The sequence below is a fragment of the Scylla paramamosain genome, chromosome 42, assembly GCF_035594125.1.
Source record: "Scylla paramamosain isolate STU-SP2022 chromosome 42, ASM3559412v1, whole genome shotgun sequence".
NCBI classification, from domain to species: domain Eukaryota; kingdom Metazoa; phylum Arthropoda; class Malacostraca; order Decapoda; family Portunidae; genus Scylla; species Scylla paramamosain.
In genome coordinates, this window is record NC_087192.1 from 4,992,501 (window position 1) to 5,005,000 (window position 12,500).

At 41.4% G+C, this 12,500-nt stretch overlaps 1 long non-coding RNA gene across 1 annotated transcript in view; it reads right to left on the minus strand.

Moving 5' to 3' along the window:
* The window catches only part of LOC135093189 (uncharacterized), a 150,413-nt gene that overhangs the window by 50,884 nt on the left and 87,029 nt on the right, over positions 1 to 12,500 (minus strand). The window contains exon 6 of the long non-coding RNA XR_010263255.1: positions 1 to 170. This exon is cut by the window's left edge and continues 75 nt beyond it. This is a non-coding gene — a long non-coding RNA (uncharacterized LOC135093189). The remainder of the gene's footprint in view (positions 171 to 12,500) is intronic.

Consider the following 12,500-nt stretch of genomic DNA (forward strand, 5'->3'; position numbering starts at 1 on the left):
GCAAAGGACGCGGGGGTGTAGACGCGGGGGCACTGACTAGCGAATCGCATTAAGGCTTCATTTCTTCCTGATTCGAGTTGTGGCGCCCCGCCGTGAAGGTGTGGCCCCGTGACCTGCTTGCCTCCTGCGCGCCACACCCGCCCATTCAGCCTCGCCCGCGCCACCACAGACTGCCAGGGAGAAAAGAAAATTATTAACGATACTAAAGATCAAATGAATGCAAGTACTCCCGTGTTAACAAGGTTGGGGAGTGGAACTGAATAAAACTTCACTTTCATAACTGATACCCTTGACTGTTCAGCATTGCAAAGTTGACTTCAATTAATGCATCTCTATCAATTCAGGAGCCTCCATCGCTGCGATACATTAATAGTATTCACTTACTAAAACAACAGTGTGTATGAGGTCACTGTTCTACTGAACGTACCAACTGTGCAGCTCCCGAGTCCTGATGCATTAGCCTTTCCATTCCTCTTATCTATTCATTAGCCTCTCGCTCAGGCTCATTTTCCCCTCCACTCCTGTGCTGATGACTCCACCTGTGTTTTCCAGCGTCACTATCATGGCGGGACGTTACAGAGACATTGACTTATGACTCATTCATTATTTCAAAATAAGCCACACACACAACACACGAGCCTTCAATGCCTAGAAAAAAAATCATGCACAACCTTTCATAAATTGTTCTCTCTTCCTTGTAAAGCACCCAGTTAACATCCACACAACATACACATTCATATGGCATTCATCCAACATTCATCAGACTCCCATGAAACACTGATTTAACATCCGTCTAACATTCATCTTACAACTCATTAATTTAACACACTACATTCGACCCAGATATATAATTCACATAGGAATCTTGACCACTCCATCACTACATACGTAGCCTTCACAGGAAATTTCTTGCACATCTCAATTCTTTACTAAATCACCTTGCATGAAGATAGATATCTCAATGGTCCCTGTCAGTTCTCCCTCGCCCGCACGTTGGTTCAATGCAGGGGTCTTCGCTGGCCAGGTACGAGCATAAAGGGAGCTCCACCTGCACGGGGCTTCAATACAGGATGGACCCAAAGGCTATTCGTTTCATCAACTCTCGTCCCGTGCCTGCTGTTTCACGATTTCCCTCAATGTTGTATTTCCTGCTATCATCTATCAATATTTGCATGGTCAATTCAAGGTTGGTATAGACTTGTTAGAACATAACATAAGGAATTTTCTCCCAGTGTTATGTTTCGTACTGTCATTTATCTCACTGCTCCTGTGAACTTGATAAGACATAAGAACATAAGAAAACAAGGGAATCTCCAAGAAACCATTTCGCGATTCCCCCCAGTGTTACATTTCTTACTATCGTCTGTCAATATATTCATGGTTAATTCATTCCTCCTATGAACTTGTTAGAACCGAAGAACAGAAGAACATAAGGGAAGCTACAAGAAGCCATCAGGCCTATACGAAGCAGTCCCTGTATAAAAATTAAAGTGTACATTTTCTCTACCTCCTGCCTCCTCCTCCTCCTCTACTGTAGCCTGTTTTTACAGTGCCTTGAAATCAATATATCAATGGCTTTCTGTACTTAGGCTTAGGTATTCTTAGACGCTTTGTTCTCTCATACTGCTTTCAAGGACAGTCAGTGAGCTAACTTCATTTTAATCACGCTCTAGTCCTTGGCAGGAGAAAAGTCAAAAGCATATCGCATTGGTAGCATTTCGACGTCATATAAAAGAGGAAAGAATCCCTAAAACATCACATTTCAAAAGAGGAAAAGTTAAAACATCACATTTTTGGCACAGGACATCATGTTAAAGGGGGAAAAAGAGCCAGAACATCACACATCACTTCACTGACATCTCCACATCATATAAGGGGAAAAGAGCCCAAAGAACGTGACATGACTGGCTTCGTAGCTCAGAGAGGAGTGAGGAGGTCCTGCATCTTTGGTTCTTTGGCGAGTTGATCAAAGGTCTCGTCTTGGCGTGCGAACAAAACACATGAAAGGTCGCGCCGGTGATCGATTCCGCAGAACAAAATGTTATGCTAACCTACTTACGGCCTCCGCTCCGCTACCCGATGCGCAATAACAGGCTAAGAGTAGTCTGGTGAGATTGACTTGTTAAAAGGTTAAAAAAGAAATTTCCCACATCTATCTTTTCTAACCATCTAATTAATTAACGATGTATCTAATTATCAACCTAAATAACTAACTAATTGAGTGATTAACCATCCAACCTAACCAACCTACCAACTAACTGACTGACTGACTGATTAACTGACTCTCTGATTGACTACCAATAAAAAATCCTTTCAACTAATTAGGTATCATCAGAGCCAATAAATCTCATGGTCTGTTGATTAATTAGCAGCATTAAATTAAGTGATGTAGCAAACACGTGTGATAATGAAGACCCAGTTAATGGATGCAGTGGAGAAAGACAAGCTTGTAATGGGTGTGACTGACGATGGCGTAGAGGATGGAGAAGGCTGATCCGCTGTGGAGACCCCTAGCAGGAAAAAGAAGAAGAGGAAAAAGAAGAAAAAGAAGAGAAAGAAGAAGAAGAAGAAGAAGAGAAAGAAGAAGAAGAAGAAGAAGAAGAAGAAGAAGAAGAAGAAGAAGAAGAAGAAGAAATAAGAAATAATAATAATAATAATAATAATAATAATAATAATAATAATAATAATAATAATAATAATAATAATAAGAAGAAGAAGAAGAAGAAGAAGAAGAAGAAGAAGAAGAAGAAGAAGAAGAAGAAGAAACAAGAAGAAGAAACAAGAAACAAGAAGAAGAAGAAGAAGAAGAAGAAGAAGAAGAAGAAGAAGAAGAAGAAGAAGAAGAAGAAAGAAGAAAGAAGAAGAAAAGAAGAAAAAAAAAGAAAAAAAAGAAAAAGGAGAAGAAGAACAGGAAGAAGAAGAAGAAGAAGAAGAAGAAGAAGAAGAAGAAGAAGAAAGAAGAAGCAAATATATAATAAAAATTAAAGAAAATGCCCTTTGCGAAGCAGTTATTCAGTTTTTTTTTTTTTTTTTCCCCTGTCAAGAAGGCTGGCTAAGGGTACAAAAAATGGAGATATAGAGAGAGAGAAAAAAGGCCCGTTCAATTTTCCGCTTCCAATAAAAAGTTAGTTATGGAAAGGGTCTTCAAAAACCATTCCAATTTCGTTCTTGAGTAGTCTTGATGCTTCTCTCTCTTTTCAAAACAGTTCACGTCGTAAGGCAGAGAGAGAGAGAGAGAGAGAAAGGAAGAAACATGAAGAAAGTTGTGGAGTTTGTCAGAGAGACATCAAAGAAATAGACACACCAATCAGTACCACGAGTCGCGTAATTCTATCGTTCCGCAGTTTGGAGTGATGATAAAGATATAGTTAAATTGGTACACACACACACACACACACACACACACACACACACACACACACACACACACACACACACACACACACACACACAAATAAATAAATAAATAAAAAGTGAATAATCAAATGAATAGACAAAATAAATAAAAAAAATAAATAATACATATATAAGTAAACTGATATCCAGGAAGCTACGAATACTCAAAAAAAAAAAAAATAGTAAATACTATTTACCCAAAATTATGAGTCTATTAGTGAGCACATTGATTAATAGCTTTGAATGACTAGCTTTTATTCTTTAACTATCACGATAAATGCGCAAATAAGAACCAGAACTACTCAAATCCACTAATTCACAAGACATGAAAACACAAGACATGAAAAGATCCCACTTGTCAAAATTGTTAGTCTAGTCTATAGATAATCAATAAATGCGCAATAAAGAGTTAAATATAACCACGTGTACAATTTCAGCAGGATCGAGACTTGAAAAGGCTCGACTTGTCAGTATTGTTAGTCTAGTTAGGGTAAATTCGCAGCTGTGATCAGTGTATCGTTTAGTATCAGAACACGTGCGCAATATTGAGCCGAGTAAATTTTGTTGTGGTAATCTAGCAGCCATAAGACGTGAGCAAAACCCAAGCAGTCAGTATTGTTAGTGTAGTAAGTGGAAACCCTCGCAGCTCTAATTAAGATTCAGTTTCATGTCGCAGCAAATTATAGCCGGACATATTTACGAGTAGTCAAAAAATAATCAATATTATCAGATGACTAAGTGTAAGTTTTACGTAACAAATTCTATGAGCATTTAGTTTCATAGCACGAAAAATTAAGAATGAAACTTGCCAGTATCCAGAGCATGATACATTTCCTCTCTCAATATATATTTCTGTCCATCTGGTGATTAAAAAACGTTCGATCTTTTCACAACGTCTCGCCTTCACCCTCTCAACACCCTTCCCTGCCCGCCTGCCTCTCCTCTTTCCTCCCCTTCGGTGCATCCCTCCTTCAGGAATTCTCACAAGGGTCCACTCCGCCACTCCTCCACTCCAGGCCTGGCCACCCCAGCCTCGCCTCCTCGCCAATCCATCCTCGAGTATTGACCTGCTTCGCGGCATTCGAGTCGTGGGTGGGTCGCGTCCAGCCGGCGTGAGGCGTTCAGACTTACCAGACTTGAGAACTTTGCACCGAGCTCGCCTTTGGTTCACTCTGCATCCTCTGCTCGTGAAGGAAGAACACTAACAGGATTTACTTAAGGTTCATGTGTTAATATTTACCATTTTCACACCTAAAGAATCAATTTAGACATCTTTTAGTAGGTAATGGCTTTCTTTTTCGGTTCACTCTGCATCCTCGGCTCGTGATGGAAGGACGCGAGCAAGATCTACTTGAGGCTTATGTATTAATATTTACCATTTTTGTACTTATGTTTGTGTATGAGGATAAATTTAGACATCTCTGAGTGTGTTCAGACTTTTTTTTTAATTCAGTCGACATGGTCTGATCGTGAAGGCAGGACACTGACATGTTTTACCTGAAGTTTTTATATAAATATTTGCCACTTTGATGTTCAAGAGTATGTTTAAGGGATAGATTTAGATATTTCAGAGTGCATATTGACTTTTTCGATTCACTTTGCATCCTCGTAAAGGAAGGAGACTGGCGAGAGTTGCTTGATGTTTTGATATTTAACACTTTCTTGTTCAAGCTTTTGTCTGCGGGATAAAATTTAATATAGACATTCGTGAGTGCGTGTTGGCTTTTCACCCTGTTTACTTCATATTCTCTACATTCTTGAATTCTGAAGAAAACTTGCTGGCAAATTTGGTTAAAAATGTAAAATTGGTAAGCATAAAATTCCTTCTCGTTTAACTTGGATATGAAAAAAATCTAAGCCATGAATAGAAAATAACCTTAACAATTAAAGAATCTGGCTCGTATCCTCCTCTGGCTCATACTTGAGGGATAAATGTAATGGTTGAGATGGACAGTTGAATAAAAAAAAAGAAAAAAGAAGCTGAAAAAAAAATTGGTTCTCAGATAGTGTGCTATACAACCAGAACAGACCCAGTAAACAAGTTGTTAGTGGCGAATCAATAGAGGGCTTCAAAAGATTAGATAAATTTATGGATAAGGATAAAAGTGGATACAGGCAGGTATGTTTTATGTAAGGACTGCCAGGTGTAGGCCTACTGGCTTCTTGCAGTTTTCCTTGTGTTCGTATGTTGTAATAAATGCGCACTTAGTCTCATATCGGCTGTCTCAATTCACTTTAAGTACATTCTTGGCTTATAAGGAAAGAAAACCAACAGGCAGAATTTATTAAAGGTTCCTGCTTCAATATTCACCCTCCTACTCCTCCACCTCATTGCGTTCAATAAAATTAATATTGTGCTGTAAATATTTGTAATTCAACCTAAATCTCTTGCCTTAGTATTTACCATTATGTTACTCAAGAGATTTAGAATAATGATACGAACTTGCGCCAGCCAGTACGTATACACATCCCGAGTAATGATGTCGGTTTATCTGATGGTGTGAAATGTGATGCCCTCAGATGGCGCTGGTCAGAGAAGCAGAGAAGAGGACTCCGAACAGTTTACAAAGTTGTTTATGTCCTCTTGTATTTTTAACGCTGAGAGAGTAAACAACATCTTGAACGTATTTACCTCCTCAAGAGAGAGAGAGAGAGAGAAAGAGAGAGAGGCACTTCGCATTGTTGTTATTATGAAGGCTCGTTAGTAAATCAATCTTATATCGTTTCGCCTTTTTATATTCTATTCTGCCTTTCCGTGTTTTCATCTCGCACTGATAATGAGCATTCGGGTTCAATACAGTATTTAATTGGCTATTTCTTCGTATCTAAATAGATTTTCAACAAAGTTATTGCGTATATTACTGAAGAATCGTATGGTTTTGTGCTCTTGGCCTGATTCTCTCTCTCTCTCTCTCTCTCTCTCTCTCTCTCTCTCTCTCTCTCTCTCTCTCTCTCTCTCTCTCTCTCTCTCTCTCTCTCTCTCTCAACATAACATACATAGAGAATAAGATAACATTGAATTACGAAAAGGAACTGTGGTCTTAAGATTAAAATTATCACCGTCCTGTGTCATTTATCTGAAAGCTGAAATCTCTCTCTCTCTCTCTCTCTCTCTCTCTCTCTCTCTCTCTCTCTCTCTCTCTCTCTCTCTCTCTCTCTCCTCGCCTGACAGCATCCCTCTCCTCGCTTCTCCACGGCTGTTATAATGACCCGGGCTTCCCAGAGCTCAATAACACCATCTCCTTTCGCTCTCTCTAAGTCTCCTCGTCCGGGGCACTTGAAAATATTGTTTTTTTTTTCCTCTCCAATTCACAAATGCGAGAGTTTACCGTGTTTCTTATTCCTCTTCCTCTTCCTACTAACTTGCTTGCTTCGTGCTTTCATCCCCTTTACTGGAAAACTCTGAAACGCGTGCTGCCTTCAATTCCTCGACTTCGTGTCACTTGGAGCCCTGGAAAAGAAGCACCTCGCACCGTTTTCTGCAGCGTTGTTTTCGTTTTCTTTTTCTCTTTCTCTCCGTCCCTCCGTCCCTTTCCTCTCTCTCTCTCTCTCTGGTTTTTATCTAGAAACGGCAGCAGCAGTTCCGGGCATTCATCTTTTGTTTTAAGTTCTTGGGATGTTCTATTCTTCTTCCTTCTCCTTCTCCTCTCTTCTCTTTCTTGTCCTTCTCCTCCTCCTCCTCCTCCTCCTCCTCCTCCTCCTCCTCCTCCTTCTCCTCCTCCTCCTCCTCCTTCGTCTTCCTTTAGATAAATGTAAAAGAATCGTATCTCTCTTTCAGCCACCTTATCAACCCCTGTCCTCCTCCTCCTCCTCCTCCTCCAACTTATTTTCTCGTTAACTCGTCTTCCTCCTATGTATTCTTTTCGGCAGTTTCTTTCTCTCCTCGCTGACTCGTCCCTTCCCTCCCATGCTAACACGTTCCTCTCCCTACAATACTTCAGTCACTCGCTGCTCCCTCCCGTGCATTTTCTCGTCTCGTCTCGTATCTCTCTCTCTCTCTCTCTCTCTCTCTCTGAAAAATGACGAGAGAGAGAGAGAGAGACAAGAAAAGTAGTTATGTTAGGACTGCAAGGGAAGATAAGTAGGGAGAGACAAACATGAACACAATAAGCCTAAGATAAATTATTAGTTGATGAAAGGAAATATTATCCCCCCTCCCTCTCTCTCTTTCTCTCTCCCGCAGCTCTATCTATCACAAAGTTTTTCATGAAGTCGCCCGTTCTCGAAGCGTTTCCAACTCGTTACTTCGCACTCGTTCTCCAACTTGGGCGTTAAATTGCTTGCCAAACCCTTAAGTGGTGTCTGCCGGGCATCCAGCATCCTCCCACAGCCCTTCCAGACCCAGTATCCTGCCAGCCTCCTGTGAGAATCCTGCGAGCGTCCTGCCAACATCCTACATCCAGCCAGCTTCCCTTTGGCTTACTGTGCACTGCCTCGTCTCTCCTCCCTTAGGTATCCAGAGTCTCCAAATGCCTTTAGTCTGAGCTTCTCTCTCTCTCTCTCTCTCTCTCTCTCTCTCTCTCTCTGAGCTCAGTGAACCCTATTTCGTCCCATTAATGTCCATTTTACAACAGAGGGCATTTTATTACTTGTTTTCTCATGCTATTTATAATGATTCATACTGTTAGTCATGTGCCCTCTCTCTCTCTCTCTCTCTCTCTCTCTCTCTCTCTCTCTCTCTCTCTCTCTCTCTCTCTCACCACATGTTATCATTTCATTTACACTCCTATATGCTCCGTCAACATTCTCTCATAACATCAAGTCGCGTCCACTCTCTCTCTCTCTCTCTCTCTCTCTCTCTCTCTACCCCACCATTACCACCACCACTACCACCACCATCATCATCAGCGTTCCCCGTGCACGCCCCCCATCAATACCGCCGCCTTGCTGCCCTCACTACTCCCCTCAGATTCCCTGCCTCTCAACTAACCCTCTTGAGATGACTTCCACCTCTCTCTCTCTCTCTCTCTCTCTCTCTGTTGCTGATATCAGTCGCTCTCACTCCCCCTTCTCTCTCTCTCTCTCTCTCTCTCTCTCTCTCTCTCTCTCTCTCTCTCTCTCTCTCTCTCTCTCTCTCTCGGAGCCATAACTCTCTCACTCTCATCTTGACCCTCCCCGCCGCACCCTCATTCCTTCCTTGTCTCCTTCACGCTTGTATCACACCACACCATACGCTCTCTCTCTCTCTCTCTCTCTCTCTCTCTCTCTCTCTCTCTCTCTGTCTCTCTCTCTCTCTCATTATTTTCTTTCTCTTTTATGACCATTTTTTTCTTCAAAACCTTTTATTTTTTTTCGTGTCATTTTTTTCTCAACATCTTCGCCCAGAATTATTACGTAGATTGTTTACTTAAGATTTTTTTCCCCTCCTCTCTCTCTCTCTCTCTCTCTCTCTCTCTCTCTCTCTCTCTCTCTCTCTCTCTCTCTCTCTCTCTCTCTCTCTCTCATCACTATTATAATACTTCCTGTTTCCTGGCACACGCCTCATCACTATCATCATTACTATTTACACATGCCACACCACCACACACGTGCTTCACCACACTTGCCCTTCATCACATACAATTTTCGGCACCCGCAGTACACCACTACTTTCATCAATACTATTTCTTTTTTTCACCACTTACCACCACACGTAAGCAAATGACTGACTGACTGACTGATTGACTGACTAGCTAAATGAATGACTGACGAACCAAGTGACTGATTGACAGGGTGACTAAGAAAATAACAAAGAAAATAAATAAAGAAAGAAAGAAATTAACTGAGTGTGTGTGAGTGATTATATGACTGATTGACTGACTGAAAGAGAGAGAGAGAGAGAGAGAGAGAGAGAGAGAGAGAGAGAGAGAGAGGAATAGGATTTACTACCTTTCTAATTAATAAATAAACTAACTAACTAACCAAACTGAACCGCTTCCCTACCACTCTTCACCACCCACACAACTAATAATACCGAAAACATGCACCATTCAGTCACTCACCCACCACCACCACCACCACCACTACCACCACCACCAGGAGCCAGACGAGTTCACAGCATTAGGCTCCCGGCGCTGCATCACAGACACAGCATTAGGCGGCTCTTGAGGCACAAAGGGCGAACTCCTCATAAGGTCCCGTGGGAATGTTAGACCAGGGCAGACTCCATTGTTATAACATGGTGCTGCTACTGTTGCCTCTCGCCTCTTCTTCCTTCCTTCCTTCCTTACTTCGCCTTGTTTTTCCTTCCTTCTCTCTCTTTCAGATTCTTCCTCCTCCTCTTCCTTTCCTCCTTCTCCTTGTCCTTTCTTCTCTCTCTCTCTTCCAAGTCCTTCCTTTAATTCATTCTCCTCTAAGTCCTTCTCATAATCCTTCCTTCCTTCTTTAATTCATTCATTCTCTCTCCTCCGAGTCCTTCTCTTCCTTGTCCTTCATTCCTTCTCTTTCAAATTCTTCTACTTCTCCTCCTCGTCCTTTCTTGCTTCCTTCCTTCTCTTTCATGTCCTCCTTCTTTGTCTTTTCCTTCTCCTCCTCGTCCTTCTCCTCCGCCTCCTTCCTTTCTTCCTTCCTTTTCCTTCTCTTCCAAATCATTTTCTGCCTCGTTCCCTCCCGTTCATGTCTCTGTTGTCATTTCATTGTTATTGTCCTCGTCTCGTCTCGTTTCGTCTGCTTACGGTTACTACAACAATTATTTCTCCTTTGTCAGCGTGATTTTGTTTATTTTTTTTTTCTGTTTTCGTTTTCGTTTTTTTCTTTCTTTTTCTCTTCCTTTGTTGTTGTTGTTGTTGTTGTTGTTGTTGTTGTTGTTGTTCTTTATTCACAACCTCGACTTTCTCCTCTTCCTCCTCCCTTATTGTTGTTGTTGTTGTCGTTGTTGTTATTGTTGTTGTTGTTGTTGTTGTTGTTGTTGTTGTTGTTGTTGTTGTTGTTGTTTGTTGTTGTTGATGTTGTTGTTGTTGTTGTTCTTCTTCTTTCTCTTCCTTCTTTTACTATTCTCTCGCCACCACGACCTTCTTCTTCTCCTCTTCCTTCTTCTTTTTCTCCTTCTACTTCTTCCTCCTCCTCCTCCTCCTCCTCCTCCTTCATCTCACACTCCGTTTCCTCTGCCTTTCACGTCCCCTCATGTGCCTTGTCTTGCCCCTTGTGGTGTCTCCTCTTCCTTTTCTCCTCCTCCTCATCCTCTCCTTCTCCTACTCGTCCTCTTCCTCCTCCTCCTCCTCCTCCTCCTCCTCCTCCTCCTCCTCCTGCTCCTCCTCTTCCCTTCCTTCTCCTCCTCTCATATGCGTACGTACTGCTGTTCTCTCTCTTGTTTCTCATCTTTTTTATTGTCTCTACTGCGGTGTTGCCATTTGTTGGTACTACTACTACTACTACTACTACTACTACTACTACTACTACTACTACTATTGAATGTTATATGTTTTAGTCATATTTTCTTTACATATTTGTGTGGTATATGTGAAAAGTTGAAATAAACGTTTAAAGAATAGGGTAAACTACTACTACTACTACTACTACTACTACTACTACTACTACTACTACTATCGCGCTACCCACATTGTTTCTCCTGATAATGGTGTTGTCTGCGTTTCCTCTTCACATTCCTGCTTTCTCCTCTCCTGCTCCCCTACAGAGCCTCCCCTCTCCTCTCCCCTCACCTTAATGTGTCCTCTCCCTCTTCCCTCTCCCCTCATGTCAGTCTCTATCACATCCCTCTCTCTCTCTCTCTCTCTCTCTCTCTCTCTCTCTCTCTCTCTCTCTCTCTCTCTCTCTCTGTATATGTAAAATGAGAGAAAAAAAGCACACACACACACACACACACACACACACACACACACACACACTGATACGTCAATTGTTTGTATAGTCTTGGAAAATTTCAAACTCTCACCCCAGTATATACAAGGAAACAGTTGTAAGCAAGCAAGGAAGGAAGGAGAGAAGGAAGTAAAACAATAGCAAGTTCTGTTCTTTCTACTATGTTCGAATGAGAAAGCAAACCATGTGTTGTTTCATGGTTCAAAAACTCAAATTCTTCATCTGTCCACTCCACACAATCTTCTAGACAACTTTCCCTTCTCCTCCAGTGACATTTCTACCTCCCTCTTCTACTCTTTAACATACTTGGATTGTCCATTAAAAAACTCAACTTAAAATTTCACATCTCGCTAAAACAGCTGCCATGAAATTAGGTGTTCTGTGTCGCTTCCGCCAACAGTTTCCCTTCTCTAAGTTTCCACATATAGGGAGTTCAACTAGCTTACTTAGTATTAAATAGGGTGGACTCAAAAGCTTTTCGTCTCAGTTCCTCTCTTCTTGATTTTCTCACTCACTGCCGCAGTGTTGCATCTCTCACTATCTTCTACAGTTATATCTATGGTTTATGCTCTTCTGAACTTGCTAACTATACACGAGCACCTCCCTCCACCTCCGGCGTTATCGCTGCACAAAAATTTCTACCTATTCTCACGCTTATTCTGTCCACCTTAGTAATACAAGAATTAACAGATATTTTCACCCTTTCATCCTTTTAACTCGAAGAACTCTAGAATTCTCTTTTGCTTTCTGTAATTCTGTAATTTCCATAAGCAAGCAAGCAAGCGAATAAGTAAGGAAGAAAAAGTAGATCAGCAAATAAGTAAGCAAGCAAGTAAACAAGCAAGTAGACAAGCAAGTATTCAAGTTAGCAAGTAAATTCTACCCTTTATGAGTCAAAACGCAAGATAATTTCACGCCAGACCACTGAAGCACGTAACACAGAAGACTCAGTCAGCGAAACCTTGAACCTTTGCTGAGTGTAAAAGATGTTGTGAAACTGCACATTACTCAGCGAGAGGCGACAACGTTGATCCCTTCCTTACGTAATGGGTCTGAAGTAGAAAAGCTTGACACAGTTACACACGCACTCAAGGATATTTCACGTCTCTGAGAACTCTCAGACTGTATTGTGAAAAGCTTTGTTCTCCCACCAGGACAATTTCCAAAGGCCACAAAGATGATTAGTCTGGTTTGCATGGGTCTTCCATTAACGATGGTGGAATCTTTGTTATACTGTCACTTAAATCATGAAAACACACTTGAAAAGCTCAATAACTTTCACAACAGTTTGTTAAAGGGATATAGTT